Raw genomic sequence first — 14,648 nt, 5'->3', positions numbered from 1 at the left:
CTGCCACCAAAGGTCCCATTTAACCTAAATGGGCTCCTGTAATGAAAAATGGTTAGAAAATAAGGAATTCAAAACCAGCCTTGTGTTCTTGGCATTCGTGTTCCCGCCTCTGAGGGCAAGGGTCGCAAAGGCACTGCCAGGTGTTTCAAACAGCAATCCAAGGGCACAGCTGCAAGCCCTAAATGACGTCCATGCCCCAGGCCCTACGTCATGGCTCTGGACTAAGTGCTCACAATGATGGCCTTTGTTTTCAATCACACCTGTACCCATAGTTTCAAGGCTCATCAATGGTGTCACGCTTCTTGTTTTATTTGTTTAATGATTACTTTGTCTCATGGTGCTGTGTTGGTCCCTGTCCTGTGCCCTTTGCCCATAATCTGCTAAAGGTTTGGATGTTATATGGGATAGACAATTTCTTCATCAGACTCCCTTATTTCAAACTAAACCAGCACCAAACTTTCTGTTTTTTTTCAATTCATCCTCTGGCACAAAACGTTCCACATTTCTTTCAATGTCAACACTGGCAGCAGTGCAATTATCTGAGGCTTCATCTTCCAACTCAGGTCCCTGAAAGGACATATGTAAAGGAGAAAGGCAGTCCACCGTGACACTTCTACCTCCAGGAATATACTCATGTATCAGTGAAAACAGGTGTGCCAACCTTGCCAAAATCTTATAGTGACGCATACAGCAAAGTCTAGATTAGAGGTGTGTGATCTTACCTCAAAATTAAAGCATTTTTCAATATGAACTTTTTAAGCCTCTCCATTGTGACTACTCTGCAAATCATCGTATATGTTCACCAAGTAACAGAAACAGTATTCCTTCAGCAAAATGAGAGAAACTCCGACACTGCAAAGACATCCATGACAATGATCTGAGATATTTTTTGTATGTGCCATTAGTATAAACTGCTTAAATTCTAAACTAAATTGAAATAGACCACTCAGTCTATATCACCATCTAGATAATGCTGTCCTTGATTCTCTCCAAGTGGAGTGAGACATTGGTGTCAATGTTTAGGAGCCGTAGTGCCGAAATCGGCAACGCCCCCACTCAGCAGTAATTAGTCGCACTGCACCAAATAAACAGGTCACACAAGATTTTGTTGGAGAAAGTTTGCTGCTGGTTTATTACATACAAGGAGTATGCCAACTTGGTGGGTTAACTTACGGGTGATCCAAGGGCAGGCAGCGGTGACTAACCGAAGCTGCTCTGCCCACCTGATGAGCCAAACTGCACTGTGGCCAATCCAATCAGTACTACCATTTATGTGGGGGTTATCCCCTTTACAAATCATGGACCACCTGTCCATACCTTTTACTCATGCCTTTTTAGGGGCAGAGCTTAAAGAGACAAGCCCCCGGTTGCTCAGGCTTACAACCACCTGAAGGACTAGCGGGGTGCAGTCGCTCTCAACCATGGTCCCGCCGTAAAGACTCCTGGGTTTTTGGCATATTGCACCCTTATTGTGCTCCTGAAAGGGTACCCCTCATACCAATCAGCCTCCGTATCACCCTGTAACTCAGCCAAAGCCCTGGATGCGGCTGCCGTAATAGCCAGGGCCCGCCCACCATGGCAGGCTCCATACCCTCCTGCAACGTGTTGGTACCAGCCCTTCTACCTGGACAGTTCCCATCTAACTCTGACAAGTTACCAGTCCTTCTAGCTGGACAATTCCTATCCACCTCTGGCAGGTTACCAGTCCGCAGGTGTTTCCCGTCCCTATTGGGGGAACCTTGTGATGTTTGCAATCAAGAGACCTCGCCTTATTTATCAAGCCCGCTTATTTTATTTACTTGTGAGTAAAGTTGAATCAAGCCCTCCTGCTTGGTGAGCTTGTGCATGGCTTATTTACCCCATAGTAGGCAAGTTTGATGACCTCCACTTGAAATGGGAACTACTACCCTCTTTTTTAACCACAGCTTTATATACCCATCCAGAGGCATGTTCGATGGCCTGCCCGGAATTCAAACAACTGCTCTCTACTTTGCCCCATGGTGCACTTTGCCAAGAAGGGCCTTCTTGTTAGGTGTTACCAGGTCGTGCATTTACCCATCGCCGCACAGTCACTGATTTCAGAAAGCGCTGGAAAACATATCGTAGTTCGCCTCCCAGGCCAACAGTGTATTTTTTAAACAAGTTAGTGATTGCGGCCAACACCATATCCTTATCTCTGCCGGCTGGCCTCCTCCTTTATAGGACTTCCACGCCGGCCAGAATTCTTACCTAAACAGGGATGCAAAACTACTGCTCTTTGTAACCCTGGAATGTCTGATCCAATCCATTGAGCACTGGTGCAATATGTGCCTTACATTTAGGGTTGAATAAGCCCTTGTTTACCCCATACTTGAATATTCTCAGAATTGGGGTTCAACTGATAACCGCGTACAGCACCAGCAGTGCTCCTTCCAAATTTGAATGCACGCTGTGTCAGCATAAGTGCTCCAAACCCTTCTTTCTCCCACTCAATGGAGTCACAGCGCACACTGTTTGGAATGGCAAAAATATGCAACTTCTTCCTAAAAATCAATTCTATTTGCACGTTCCTGGCACTGTACCCTTCTGCCCGTGTATGGCCAAGGTAACACCTATAGCATCATGCCTGCCCCTCGTATTCTGTTTCATTACATGACTATATTGCATGCCAGCCCCTCAACATCTGACTTTGCTATTTAGCTGCTGTGATGCCATGCTGAACGTCCCCTCCCACTGCAAGTCGTGCACTTCCCAGCTTCTGCTAATGTGTGCCATGGAGCAGACAAGTGGGTGGGGACGGGAAACAATAAGTACAGATACCTGCCTTTTCTGGAATAATGGACAAGCCAAATGTTCTTAATACATTGTAGCCTTTTGTGCTTTAACACCTTGTTTCCCCTAATTTTTGGGACGCAGCACACTGGTTAACTGAAAGCTTCCACAGCCAGCCTAGCTGCTATGGCTATCAGGGCAGGGAATGTTTTGCTTAACTGAAGCAACCTCTAACATGCCCTCGATTCCAGGGTGCACATACCTTGCTGACTTTGACCAGACATTTCCACTGACCTTTTAGAGTGCTAAACCATGGTGAACACATTAATGGTGTCATATCTGGTTAGAAGGGATGTTTGTATTGTGCCCACCATTGCAGTCACCACACACTTTTTGGAGTGACAACTTTGCTTGCTAACTTGCAGTCCGATCACAGATACACACTACCTGCTAACCAGCTGTGACCCTTGGTGCTTAACACAGCAATTAACCTAGTTCACTTTGTTATCCCCAGAATTGATTGCCCTCCACAGAATCAAAGCTGAGGTTGGCTTGCTCCCCTAGTCACCTTGTAATTCATGTTGGAAAATCTTTAACCCGCATAGCCAGAGAGTCTTGTGTATTATTAATCCAATGATAATGTTGGAATCTAAGATTCCCAATTTCATGGTCTGCCGCAGCTCACCTTTTGTAGGTCTGCTGGGACCTCATTGCAAGTAACCTCTTACAGCTCCCTTAATGCACTTGCCTGTCACTCAAAGACTCCTGGCAACAACAACCTGACGCACTGCAGCTTGTAGAAGAGGGTTTTTGAGCCAAACGTACCCCAGTCTGTGTTTACAGCCTTTATCCTTTACAGAGGCTCCAGTTTGTATGAAGCAAGTGTCAATATCCTGGCAAGGCATTCCCCTTTCCTGTTCCACGGTGATGACTATCCTATTACGATGTAAAAAGGCTCAACTATCAGATGAGCTTAGAAATATGTGACATTAAACAGGGGTGTCCTCATGTACTTGCCATGAATCCCTCCTTTCTTACAGGACTTTGCCTGTTCAATTTATTCTGTGGTGTTTGCCCCCATATTTCCAGGCAGCTTAACTGCTAGCAATGTGAGCAGTTGCTGATATTAATGAGGGAATCTCCCGGTTGCAGCTTGAAATTGTTACACCGCACACCTTAATGTAAGTGATTAGGTGCATAACTTATATCTCTTCCCTTTGAAAAGATACAACTAACATCTTTGGTCATGAGAACCTTAATAAGCACAACATTTACCACAGACCTATCTCTAAATGTCTCAGAGGTGGGGCGGACGGGTGACACAAGACACAGGCAGTGTGCCAAATGAGAATGGGTTTACACAGCCATGAGATAGGAGATACATATCATTAAACCCACATATACACCTTTGAGGTATGCTAACCTCCCCCAAAATCTGCTTCCCCCTGCTCCTGAACTGGGAACATATTGCATGGAGGTACAACCCCTCAGTCTCTGAAACTCTCAGTGATATCATCTGGCTGTTGCTGCGACTAAATGCATTACCTTTGTGTGTCCCGGCCTGTTGAAAGTAAATTTTGTTCCATAATTCGGAGTCTGGGTGATCTTGAGGTGGGTGGGGGGACTAATACCTGCCTTCGAAGGACCAGACTTATTGTTGTAACCAACATGCTGCAGAAAATGGCCCTTTTGCATTCTATGCCAACGTGATACAACCTGTTATCAAGCCGTCCAAAAGAACAGCCAGCTGTAGCTCAACAGACAGGTGCAATTGTATCCCAAGCCTGCTGCATGGAATTTGGGTGAGAGTGCTGCAGTCAGGTGATCAATGAAAGGTGCCCTTGCCCATACTTCTGGGACTTGTCTCTATGATTCAATCTGTCCTATAATACCCTAAAGGAATTTTCCACGTGGAGCCGAATCCTGTGCTGTTCAGCTGATCTTCCTCAAAGGCCAATAACTGTTAACAATATTGACATAAGGGCACCCTGTAATACATGTGATCAGGGTGTCCCCTGTATAAAGTTTTCTCCTGTGTTTGCCATATTGAGCAATGTTGTTCATCAATAATGACAACCCTAAAGGTTCCAGCTTGATACGCTTAAAAGAGGCCCGTAATGACCTCACCAGGTGCCATCCTGGGAACCTGACAAGAGCACCAAGTGGGGGACCATTCTGCGTCGGGAAACATCCTTTACAACGCAACTTTTACCACACAGTGCCTTTACGACGCAACTTTTACAGCGCAAACAATTACAACGCATTGCGCTGGTGGGCGCTCTGGGATAGGGAATACGTTTAATTTACTATCCAACACCTTCCCTAGTGTCCACGGGGACTGGAGTTGGAATAGTAAATTAAACTTTTCACTATCCAGCACCCCAAAGCGCTATGCGTTGTAAAGGTTTGCAATGTAAAAACCGTGTTGTACAGGCATGCGATGTAAAAGCATGCGTTGTAATGTCATACATCCTTCTGCGTCACTACGCTGCCTGTATGTACTCGCAATGTGATTTTGTTGTTCCTATGAGGAAATGACAATCTGAATTATCACTATCCTAATATTAAAATTGGGATAACTTTAATACCAGTGATAGGAGCAAACTGGTGGGTGCCATAGGTCTACTGCCCACTAATTTACCCATGTTCCCTCTAGGTTTTAAGGCACCAGCTTCCCACACCTCGTAATACCCTTTAGGCTTTCAATGAATTGCGCCCCAACCAATAGGTTCGCTCCACTTTTGCTATCAAACTTTGCCGTCCTTTTGCCGCTGCGAGAAAAGGAGTTATTCATTTTGGCGCGCTTTAATAATACTTAACAGTGATGTACCTGAGCTTAAAATAAAGGACCAAAACCAGTCCTTCCCCATATCCTGATCTCCACTCTTAACCCAACTGTGAAAAAATGTCAGCCCTTCAGGCTATGCCAACCTGGCCACAGCGATGGTGCTCTGTGAACTGTCAATAATACATACCAGCTGTTAGGCAACTCGTCCTACCCAGCTTAGACCAGCTGGACATGCCCCAGTTTCAAGTCAAAGAATAATAGTCAAGGGCATGTCAGAAACAGGCCAATCATCTCTTCTAACTGAAACAAAGTATTCATTAAAACAAGCATGTTCATCTATTATACAAGTGGTCCCCATTTGACTGGCACAAGGTGGACCCTCAGGAATAGAATTAGGCCTTCTGCATGATTCTAAAGTACTTGGTTGAGCCACCAGGGGGCCTAATGGTTCTGGCCCGTGGCATTATATTAAAGCCTTTAACCTGACATCTTTGCTTGGCATAGTGTGCCTCCTAGTTCTGCCTCTCCTGGCAATGTATCCATCTATTTAATCAACCCATAACATTGAACGTATAGCCAGCCAGGACTATTGACTATGTCAATGGTTGAAAGTTGCATAAGGTAAATAAGGAACAACTTGACAAATATGGAAAATACTTCAGTTCTGAAATGATGAGACTGTGCCAGATCTATACTGAGTTTCTTAGAAGTTACATCACAGTCAGAAAACTCCACAAAACTCCAACTTATTACAGTGTTGCTCCAGTGCGCGCATGCTGCACGTGGGCCACCTCCGACAATCCTAGGATAAGCCGCCCACTGTCCCATCACATTACAAAACACCAGTCCCCGAACCACAAAATGTGCAAGCTTACCACAAACATCCAGAAAGACATGTGATTAATCAATAATTAACTATTGTTGTGTGCATCTCCAAATTAGCCAGACAGCCACCCACCCTGTGGCAGACTGTCAAGCACTGGCGTGGCAATTAAGTGCCAGTGGTCCAGAGATCACTGGCTCAAATTAAACACTGTTTTTAGAGCTTCTCATTTGTTGAATGGCACTCATTTTTACACAAGAAATCATGGAAATGTCACACACAACGTGAAAACTTGACAGCTGCACACTTTCACATGTTTATGTAGTAAGGCTTGAGTTGCTCTGGCTTATGTGGTCCTCAATGCATAGTCCTGCGGTCGGTAGATTCAACAACAACCCCTTGGACAAATCCCAAGAAAGCACTGGGGTTTTCCCCCCTTCACCGAAGACGCACCCAGCTAGCATATCTCACACCGAACACTTGTGCATCTGAACTACTAGCAGGGAGCGGAGCGAGGCGCTCTGCTACCAAATGTGCCACGCAACAGGGGTCCCGCCCCAGCCAACAGAGACACACACACTGCAGATGTGAAGAGGCCTGCGTCACCAGAGCTGGACTCCTGGGAGGGCGGCCAAGGGGGGAATGTGGAAGGGTGATGTAGCCGCGACCAGTATCCCCACCCCGTGGCAACTCATAGCTTTACCGTTTTGGTAAACTCTGTGCAGATTATGTTTCTCATTGTAGCTTGTTCCTCATATCTGCCAGCATTATACACTTTAACATTAGTATACCTGACTGATGCCCCCTGTGTTGCATTCCTCCAATCACACAAAACTGTATAGCAGTTCTAATTGAAGGCATTCTGAGGCCAATGGGAACCGATACAACCCTGCGTTGAACATAGACTCACCAACCTGGATTCCACTCCTGGGCCCCTTCGTGTGAGCCCAATGCATTATGGATGCTGTAGTATTGGGCTCCTTCTATGAAGGAATTAGACTGGCACATCTGATATGCGATCACAGTGACCAGGCGCCTGCGGCCCACAGGGCACAGACTACGCTCCAGGGCCCCAGCTCCTGGGCCGTGCCGCTCTCCGTTACCCCCTACCATGCCGTACCAGGTGTGCCCACACCCAGCCGCGACTGCAAAGACTGCAAAGAAAATGGAACTGAAGGAAGGCGATGATGAAACGTGCCTTGCCTTTCTCAAACCGCGTTCTAATCTCATACTGGGTGCCATTCACCACTGACCACTGACCACCACCAATGTCACCATTTATCTCTCAAAAGTGACTCACCCTGTTTGCACCAACAACCTCCTGCCGTGCCGGTGCTCACCAGCAAACATTTGCTAGGAGTTGGTCCTGCACGCATTCCTTTTCCTGTTGACTTTACTATCTTTATACTATCTTTTCCTATCTTGCTCTGTATGTTTTCCTATCCCTATTTGATATTTTTGGTCTCACCACGTTTCTATACTCCTTCTACTTAACATTTACCCTTGATATTCCGCATTCATATACTCATCTTGTTTTCATTAACCCGTTTCATATTACATACTACCCTCTTTTATGATTATCCATTCCTCACCTAAGATGGCCGCCCCTGTGCGTCTGTCTTTTACTTTTATTGTCACGCTCCTTATTTCATGCATCGTCACGTTCGTTTCTTCCTTTATTATTTTCACCTTTTTAATTTGTGTACCTTTCAGATTATCCCTTTCATCCAGCTATGCTTACATTGTATTTTCGCTGATTGTTTGAATTGACCCCCGTTCTATGTGTGTCCTTTGTTTGTTTCGATTACGCACGCCACGTTGCCTGTCACTAGCATTTACTTCCGTATTTTCACTTGGAACCTTCACACGCTTGAGACACATTTGATGCGTCCCTTTCCTGAACTATCCGGTAAGCACACTATGCGCAGTTTCCTTGATTATTGTTACTTTGGTGACTAATGCACGTATTTTTGGTTGTTTTATTCCGGCACCTGACGCCACATCAGCCTTCACTTCATCGACTTCTCAATAGTTACACTTTACTTTCATCGATCGCAATTCACTTTGTTTTAACAGGTGTCCTCAACCTTATTTTTGTGTTTACTGCATGTATCCTCTTTCACACTCTGCTGTTATGGCTATTTACAACGCTCACCGTTTGATTACTTTTTTAATCTTTGCACACTTTTATATAATTTCGAGTCCAGTCTCTTTCACACCGTTTTTTTTACATATTTGTACCATTGAGGCACTTCGATTTCCTGAACCTTTGCACTTTTCACTTACAGATTGCAAACTGTCCCCTGAGGAAGGGCCACAGTCCTGAAATGCATAGGGACACTATGATTGTAATCGGATATTTTGAATCCTAATTGGATTACATGTTCCTGTAATGAAGCCGCTATGATTTAAATACGTGACTTCTTAAACAAACTTACCCAAATGGTACATTGAAGATAAAGACTTTTTGTATATTACATTGGCTACATTTGTTGAACTTTCTTTGAAGGATAATTTCCTCTTTACCCGGAGTGCCATTGGAAGTAGTACAGGTGGGTCCTGCACTCCCCCAGTTCTTTTGTTAAAATTCGGGGTCCCCACTGGCCAGAAGGGACACATTCCTAGGGCACCCAAAGACACGATTACTATTTATATCGAATAGATCCTTGTTGAACTTATACACAAGGTGTGCCGCCTTCCCACTCTATCGTCTAACCATATAAGTTAACACTCTCCCCAAAACTGTGACTTTTTTTCAGTCCCAATAATTAAAAATTGTTAATGTATTATCATTTGCTCTTCCAATACGAGACAAAATAGGGGGTGGTGCATGGCATCTAAAAATATGACATGTTTTTTCTAGGCGTCATCACAACATCGGATGTGGCACTTCCCACCACCAGTGCCGGGGCCAGCAGCGCGGAGGGGTCCATTCCAGGGGTGGATGCAGAGGCGCCACAAGTGCCACCAGGAGGAGCTGCTGTGGTGGATGGCTCAGCAGCGGCAGACGGTGGTAAGTTATTATACTCCTTACTTATTGGCATTAGGCTCGCAAAGGGGTGTATGATGTACTGTACAGTTGACAGTACACTAGTAGAAGTACACTGTACTGTTATGAACAGTTACTAATTTAGAACTACATTTTTGTCAATCACAGAGAAGACAGTCACCCTTGACTTAGCCATAGCATTAGCGGCGGTAGTTCTCGAGTAAGCAATGGCCCCCTCTATTTGACTTCAACTCAGCTGTGAAACTTGTATCGTGAATCCAAGTCAGATCAGATGAACTTGAGGGATGTGATGAACTAAAAGGGAAAGAAGGGTGTAAGGAAGGACGAGCGAGTCATAACATTTATGACTGTAAATAATGATACGTGTTTTTGAATGCATGCAGAGGTGGCTGATAGGAAGGAATCAGATGCATGGCTGCTTGAAGCAAGGATGGTTGGAGGAGAAAGAAAAGATGACTTCCTGTGTGGGTGAATCAGAAAATGCATGTGTGGTGTGCATTGCAATATATCATTTGGGTGAAACTGAAATGCAATTTAAGACGGTGGTTTACCAAATAAAATGAAAAGGGTGTTAGTTGGTTGTTGAGAAAAAGTAAAGTTGGTACAGTTGAGACATTAAGAATGATAGAAGTTCACTTTGGAAGCCTGGATGGTATCTTCTTCCTCATAGATAGCAGAGGTGTATGTAGAGCAGACGCTCAGTGGATGAAGAGTGTTACTTTGTTTGAACAGCATGTCCGTGCCAGAGTAGCAAAGCAGAGGAAATCCAAATACTAGAAGTTGTGATTGTTCAGAAATTCTCCCTTGACTAAAGTAACAGTACAGTAGTTTACTTTGCAAGCACAGCATATATTGTGTATGTTTTGTATAGTTGACATTTATATCAAGTCAAGTCCCTTCCTCCGACAATTATGGGTACCACTATCACTCCCTGTGTTAATAATTTTCTTTCAGCTGGGTCAATCAACGGTGGACTATTGCTGTTGTTCACTCAATCTATCACAACAAAGCACCTAAAGTCATCCATCAAATAAGCAAAGATCATGTGATCGGCTGCATACATGATCAGAAATGAATAATCTTCATTTTCCTTTTGTAGTACTGAAGGCCCGAGGGGGGGGCAGTGCGAAATATAAATTACATTGAGCAGTAGCCCTTGATGTAACCGAATATGGCCAGTGCCACCCCTATAGAAAAGTAAGAGCTTCCCTATCCCCACCTGCATGTACTGCTTAAAGTAATGCGAGTCTGCGTCATCATGGCTTGTGTCTGTTTTTCTTGGGTGCAAGCTGACTGAGCTGGCATTATGCCGGCTATCACAAGTTCACGTACAAGTAATTTCTTTCTCAAAACTAGAGAAAAAAAGAAGAAGACTGGTTTACTCTCTGACTCTCTGACTATGTAGTGAGTCCATAGTGCTGCTAGTAGAATTCCTGAAACTCCCACTAATGTTACAGGCCTACAAAGACGGTGGAAAGATACATGCCAAAATGTTATACTGTGCTTGCAAATTGCTAGTGTTACTGTGAGGCAACTTTCTGTTGAATTATTTTGTGTTATTGTTAAAGAGTATTGGTTACAGTATTTTTCTTTCTTTCTTCATATAGATGCTCCACAAAAGCTCACCCGAAAGGAGATGGCTGTCCGGGCCAGGGCCCGGAAACTGAAGGCCATTTGTGCGGAATATCGCCGGCTGTGGGCTCGGGAACAGGAGGAGGAGGCGGCAACAGCTGCATCCTCCTCCAGTGCCCCGGGGACCACCAGCCAGCAGCCTCCAGTACGGCACCATTGTCTGACAGCCTCCCGCTGCCGCCGCTTAGCTGCAACAACACCAGCAGCTACCCCCCCCAGAGCCTGGATGGCACGCCTGCGACGGCTACGCCGCCGAGTGGACTACCTGGAGCGCACGGTGAAGAAGCAGCAGCACCAGCTCCGGGACCTCCGCAAAGAGCTGCGGGACCACCTGTCCACAGGACACCGCCGGAAGTGACTGTGTCCTTTGCCCCTTTTTTAAAGACTGTTGGGGGGCGGAAATTGGGAGTTGGGGATTAGGGACTTTTTGCGGGACATTGATGGACAATTGTTGGGGTTAGGTAGGGGGGTGGTTTGGGTCTTTGGACTAGTTTATTTTTGTTAGGGTAAATAATATATACTTATTTATTTTACATACTTCAACATAGTGTATGCGTTCATATTATATTTTGGGGTGGTGAGCGGGGGTTACTGCGCGTTTGGTTTCCTCAAACTTACTAGCATGAATTATCTAAAACGTCCAAAAATGTACAAAAGTGCCACTAACAGAGTTAGTGAATTCAATTGGCCTACTAGTACTTTACTAGTACTACTGTCAGTCTCTCCTCTCCTCCGAGTCCTAGCCCATTATTCTACCTCCCCAAAATGCTTATCTTACCTGTGATTCGTGTTTTAGAATAGAGCTAGGCAGAGCGCTGGCTGCATGGCAAATGGCGATTACGGTTGCCCATGAAATCCATCCAGGGCACAAATTCCATTGTTGTGGTGGTAGCAGGAGTGGTACCGGTGGTTGTAGGAGTGGTACCACACTAGCAGTAGCAGCATATGAAAAACAAAGGAAAAAAAAGAGACATTGAGTGGCCTGCGAGGAGTATTAGAAGGAACAGTATATTTCTAGCCTAAGCAATGCTGAAGATAAGTATGGGGAAAAAAATGTGCATGGATGATTATGGCTACATTAAGAACAGTGACACAGCAGTGTAACAAGTCTTGACATGTAGGAGGATGATGTTGACGATGGATCCAATCGATGGTGGGCATGAAATTCAGAATTGATTTGAAAATAGTAAAATACTCATTGGTGTTTTTTTAAGCAGAATTACAATATCCTACGATTCATCTAGCTGCCTTACAATTGTTTTGAGGGGGTTGCTTGCACCTTATCCTCCCCAGCAAGTGTGTGGAATTATTGCTGTCATTTAGCCACACCTCAATGAAAACCACACAGCCCGGGGAAGAGGGTTAGGATTTGAAAATTGGATGGGTATGGGGTTTTTGGGAACATTTTGTGGAGAGAGGGAAAAAAACACAGCATGGACAAACATCAAATGAAGAAAAACAAATCTTTGGATACAAAGATATCCATAAATCTTTTAAGGTACATAAAGGAAGTGCATGCATGAAGTTGTTTGCTAAATGGATGGTTCGGTTACTGAAACGTAGTACTAACTACAACTTACTAAGTAGTACTAAACTATTAGCCAGTACAGGGCTGCTGTAATTACGCAATTTCACTCAGAGAGAGAATGACTTAGTAGTACATGACATTAGTTTTAAAAATAGCAAAGAAAGTTATGAAATAGCTGTAGGGATGAATTTGAAGCAGAGAGTCGCACTCATAGAAGTTCACAACAACACGTTATTTAAAAGATAAGGAGAAGTGAAGAGGAAAGGATACTGTGACTGTATGTTGTTGTTGTCCTGTTCAATTTGGGAAGTTGCATGCATCCAGCCATTCCTCTTCTTCGCGGTACTCCTCCATTCCATCTGACGCTCTGTTGATAAATCTTGGTGACCATTCACACTGTCCACTGCCTGCCTGGCGGATGTGGAATTGCGGATTGATGTTGTTCCCATGGCACAAGGTAAAAGCCGGCCTGCAATTGTTGATGGAAAAACAGGAAGGGATATTAAAACAGCACTGAGAAAAAATATAAGGTACGGTGTGTAGTGCAAAAATAACACTTTCAGAGGCGACAGTATTACATACAGGCCTCATTTCTAAAGTGCGTACTCTGAGTCTCCTTTTCAAGGATTGTAAATGCAAACAGCAGGCCAGGCCCATGCAGACGGTCAAGGCAGGCACCACTGAGTGAACCACCCTGATGATGTAGCATACCTCTTTGACACAGACAGACATACCATATCTAATTTTATGGAGCAAGCCACATAGCCACAATTTTACATGAACTGCTGTCTGGTGTCTGGCGACCACTCCCATACCACGACTAGACAGACATGCAGGTCTGCTGTGGTTGTTGTTGACTTGTTTACCTGTTGTTGTTTGCCACTCACGAAAGGGCCATATTTCTTCCGTAAACTGACAATGATGATGATCCATCCATCCCAATGAGTGACTGTGTAAAGAATAAAGATAATATGTAACTTTAATCATCAAGACTCATCATCATCATGGTATGTTATTGGCAAACTCAATGTTGTCTACACACCATATTGAAAAATGCAACGTAGTGGCTGGCCCCTGCAGTAGAAGTACAATTTGTATTAAACAAGCTACCAGAGTGCACTTGAGTTACATTTAGTGTGTAAAAGATTAAATAATAATAACAGAACACATAGATAGGATTCACTTCATGCACAACAAACAACAATTGCTTTCATCAGAGCCAGACAGCCAGAGTTGTCCACCACTGCATGCCATCTCATCATTCATTACCTTTTCCACTTGTCATCATCTTATTCTTAGGTGAAGGGCCACAAGGCAGCCTCTCGTGTCAATTTCAGAAGGTACAGTCAGCATAGTGAGTCATTCAAGTCCCACTTCTATTGAGGGGACTCGTGTATGGACTGAAGCGATACTTTCTAGATTCTGCGTAATCCGGCCATCTGCCTTAAGGAAAATGGATAGGGGGAGTCTGGAGGAGGAGGATAGAGGAGCATGACTGAGTTGTGAACTTTAGGAATGCAGACAGTGGCACCTTCAACATGGAAAATAAGATGAAGACAGTGCTGCTGATGGATTTGTTGTGATTAAAGTTTTATTGTGATAAAAGTTGCAAATCAAAGAAAGACACACAGAAATAAAAGTAAAAAAGGACGGAAGAAAACATGGAGTAGGTCAGCTAACAGAGAAGAGCTGCCGTCACCTAAGTCGGTGTCCTCTTCTTCCTGCGTGGATTCACATATTTTGTAATCTGGTGGTATGAAGTGCTGATTCATCTTGATCATTGTTAACCTCTCCACATTTTTGGGCGAGAGGCGGGACCTTTTTGAAGTGACAATGGCACCAGCAGCACTGAAAACCCGTTCCGAAGACACGCTGCGAGTGGGCAAGACAAATAATTTATAGCCAGCCTGCTGAGCAGTGGCCAGTGAGGATTTTTCCCGTACCAATACACCAATGGGTCACGATCATTGTAGACCTCTGTTGGGTCATCCAGATAGGCCTGCACCATCCACTCAAGGGCCTCCATGGGTGGTGCTCCACTTTGCGCACCATGTGTTTCCTTTGCATCAACACTGGAGAGAGCAAACCCTTGGCGAGTTATCCAATCCGCTTCCGA

This window comes from Lissotriton helveticus, chromosome 3_1 (genome assembly GCF_964261635.1).
Source record: "Lissotriton helveticus chromosome 3_1, aLisHel1.1, whole genome shotgun sequence".
Classification (NCBI taxonomy): Eukaryota; Metazoa; Chordata; class Amphibia; order Caudata; family Salamandridae; genus Lissotriton; species Lissotriton helveticus.
Note: the sequence above shows the minus strand (reverse complement) of the source record.